This window comes from Galeopterus variegatus, unplaced genomic scaffold (assembly GCF_000696425.1).
Source record: "Galeopterus variegatus unplaced genomic scaffold, G_variegatus-3.0.2 Scaffold399, whole genome shotgun sequence".
NCBI classification, from domain to species: Eukaryota; Metazoa; Chordata; class Mammalia; order Dermoptera; family Cynocephalidae; genus Galeopterus; species Galeopterus variegatus.
In genome coordinates this window covers 664819-668712 of record NW_007726510.1, presented here as the reverse complement: position 1 = coordinate 668712, position 3894 = coordinate 664819, and positions in this window count along the sequence as shown.

The following is a 3894-nucleotide window of genomic DNA, read 5'->3' as shown; positions in this document are numbered from 1 at the left end:
CTTCCTATGTTTCCTATACTCAAAGCTTTGCTGTTGCTGTTGATTTGGGTTTCTGATTCTTCAAATGACCCGGAAAAGAACTAAGCCAGATGGGGACCTTCGTCCTTGGTAACAGCTCTACCAATAAAAGAGAGCATAAGTAGTAGATATAAAACATCATTGGGTAAGGAAAAAATTGAGGAGGGAAAGCTCTTTTGCTTTTGTAACAAACATGAGAGTATCAAGGAATACCTGTTTTTTCTTTAGCACTTATAATTTTGTTCAGACTGTTACATATTTGACTATCCCTTTCTTAGCCATCTTCATTTCTGGTAGAGAAATGGGGATAAAGACAAATGGTTTAGAGAGAACATTATAATGGACTTAGAGATTTTAGTGGCTCAATAATAGCTTTTTCCTTTCTCTCTTGGGTTTGTGAACAAACACATGAAGTTTGCAGTACCAGCTCTGTTACTAACAAGCTGATTGTGTATAGTGCTTTCAGATGGGAGACTAAAAATGAGTACTAGAACTGTACTTCCTACCCCCTTTTACCCCAACTCTCTTTCCCAGAGTCCAGACTTTAGTACAGCTTGAGAGAAAACTTTCATTTTGCAGAACAGATACATTTACCCAGAATTATTGTTCTGCATGGTCCAAGGCAGAGAGGGAATTAAAAGAGGGAAAATCTTCAGTGCTTACCAGTTTATAATAGATTAGTTTCACCATTGGAGTATTATGGACCAGTGCTTTCATTTTGCAGAACAGATACATTTACCCAGAATTATTGTTCTGCATGGTCCAAGGCAGAGAGGGAATTAAAAGAGGGAATATCTTCAGTGCTTACCAGTTTATAATAGATTAGTTTCACCATTGGAGTATTATGGACCAGTGGATTTCAGCCACTGATCAGATAGATAACTGTCCTGTTGAGAAGCTGTGAATAAGGAGTAGGATCTGAGGCCAGGACTGTTAATCTAGTGCTCTGATTTTACATTCAGGGCGATACCACTGGTCCTTTTGAAATATGTGGGGGTGTTTTAAACTTATTACAATGTCTTTAAAGGAGGTACCACTAGCTTTTGGAACCCTGAAATTCAGGGATGCTAAGTACTGTGTAACGTGAAGAATTCCTTTTCTAACTTCAATGTCCAAAGCATCTCGATTGAGAACCACTGCTCTAAGGGAAGTTTCTTCACGTGGAAACATACTCTTTGTTCACATGTATCAATGTTTTCGGTATTGATAGATTTGGCTCTAAGTGTAAAAATCTTTAAAAAATACTGCTTAGAATATAATTTTTTTGATAATCTTCTGGAATGACTAAAATAATGACTTTTCTTCTGTAGTTACATCTCCTTCGGACCAACATTTCGTTCGAATATGTCCCCGAAAGTTCATGTGTTGGAAACTTAATCCCCACTGCAACAGTGTTAGGAGGTGAGGCTTAATAAGAGGTGATTGTGTCATGAGGGTGGAGCCCTGGTTGTTATAAAGTAAGTTCGGCCCCTGGTGCCTCTCTCCTTTGCACATACTTGCCTACCCTTCCACCCTTTCACCGTGGGTTGACCCTCACCATGATGCCAACGCTATGCTCTTAGACTTCTCAGTCTCCAGAAATTATGTAGAAAATAAATTTATTTTCTTTATAAATTATCCAGTCTGTGGTATTCTGTTATAGCAACAGAAAACAGACTAAGACAGTGATACATATTTTATCATATTTGATATCGTCAGAAATTTCTTACTAAACAGATAGATAAGGATCATATAGTCCCAGAGCTAATTCTTTTGCATGTCTAATTCTTTTTCACTTAATCCTTTCTTATATGTTAGAAATGTTAAGTATCTTTGCAAAAATAGAATAAGATAGGTATATATTTTCATGAAAAAAGTGATTTCTCACTTACCTCGTAATTTTGAAATGTCGAAGAACAATAATAAAAAGGTAAATACTCTGTACTCAGAGGTGTAAGAAACTGTGCTGTTGAATCAGAAGGTGAAGACAGTTCCATAAATGAGAGATTCTTGTTAGTTGAATGGCTTTTAATCCAGTGAATATTGAGAATGATGGCAGAATAAAGGAAAAGAGTTCTCCTGTATTAACATACTGACATAGTTCTAAAAATAACGGACCAATTAGATTGAACAACTTAAAATTTTGGCAAAAATTAAGACAAAAGGAAGATGGTTTAATTCAAAGAACATTTGTTTTTCATATTGAATATTAAAGATGTTTAAATATTACAAGATGTAGAATAATAAATTATATGGATACCTGTGGTAAAGTCCTAAGTGTGGATTACAGTTTATAACCTATAGCAGGTGGAAGGTGAACTGGACTGAGTTTTGACTTGGCTCTGGCAGTTGACATATCCTTTGTTGGTTTTTGTGACATTTTCAGTTATCAAGTTCGTTATCTATGTAGAAAAGGTTAAAGATTTGTGGTTCTCTACCATTTGTTTGAGCAATACACTTGAGCAGTTATTCACAGTGACTCAATATAGCACTGAATCTCTCTGGGCTGGGGCATATCAGATTTTTTTTTTTAAGAATGGAAAGGTATAATTTTAAAAAGAACCTTCTAGTTTCTGAGTCTGTTTTGTCTGTGTTCTCAGGGAGTCCATTCTCTGTCTCCTCAACACCTGGCCCCATACACGCATTTGGAAAACAGTAGATTATGTAGAAATGATCAATACAGTTTCTTTCAGTACCAAAATATTCTGGATAAATTTAACATTTGAAAATTAATCAAGTGGAACAAAACATCCCACAAATTCAAGGCAAAGAAAGTCAGCAAAGACTCAGAGGCATGCCTATGAAAATCTAATAAGAATTGTAAGCTAAGGAAGAACATTTCAGGAATTCTTTGATATCTAACATATTAAAAGATATATGGCTTCTATGGATAGGAGAACTGCATATTACAAAAGCAGTGATGAACTGACAGTAGGACGATAGTAAGGAAAAACAAAAAGATGACAAAGAAACTAAAAATATGAGAGCTGCATTGGTTTTCTATTCCTGCTGTAATATATTACCCCTAATTTAGTGGCCTAAAACCACACAAATTTATTATCTTACAGTGTTGTACTTCAGAAGCCTGACACAGGACACATTGGGCTGAAATTAATGTATTGTCAGGGCTGCATTCCTTTCTGGAAGCTCTAGGAGAGAATCTCGGTTTCCTTGCCTTTTCCATTTTCTGGAGGCTGCCCACATCCTTGGTTTCTGGCCCTCTTTTTCCATCTTCAAAGCCAGCAACACTGAATCTCTCTGACTTTTCTTCTGTAGTTACATCTCCTTCGGACCACACCTGGCAAAGGTTATCCAATTTTAAAGACCCATCCAGATAATTCAGGATAATTTCCCTATTTCAATGTTCTTTAATTATGTCTGCAAAATCCCTTGTGCCATGTCAAGTCATTCATTCATGAGTTCTGGGAATTTGGACTTGGTCATCTTTGGGATGGTGGGGAATATTATTCTGCCTACCACAATAACGTATTAAAACCCTACATTTGAGCAGAATTGATAGAATGTTCAGTCAGTGTGGAAAATAGATTTGAAAAGTTCTAGCTAAAAAATTTAATCATAAAAAACGATGATATATGGAGAATAAGATTGAAGTCCACTATATGGATATTTGGAGTTTCTGAAGAAGAGACAGGAATATAGGTAATTGTTTCTAAGGAAAGAAATGTAATAAACTAAAAGATTACAAGAAATAAAACTTTTCCTGAGTCAAAAAAGACCTATTAATGTAAGACATGATAATTCATAGTGAAACAATATCACAAAATTTTCCAATTATGATAAAGAAAAAATGCATTATATATCTAGAAAGAATAAAAAAAATGTTAGTATCAGAAAACAAAAATTAGGCTGGCCTCAGATTTCTTTTTCTGTAGTATT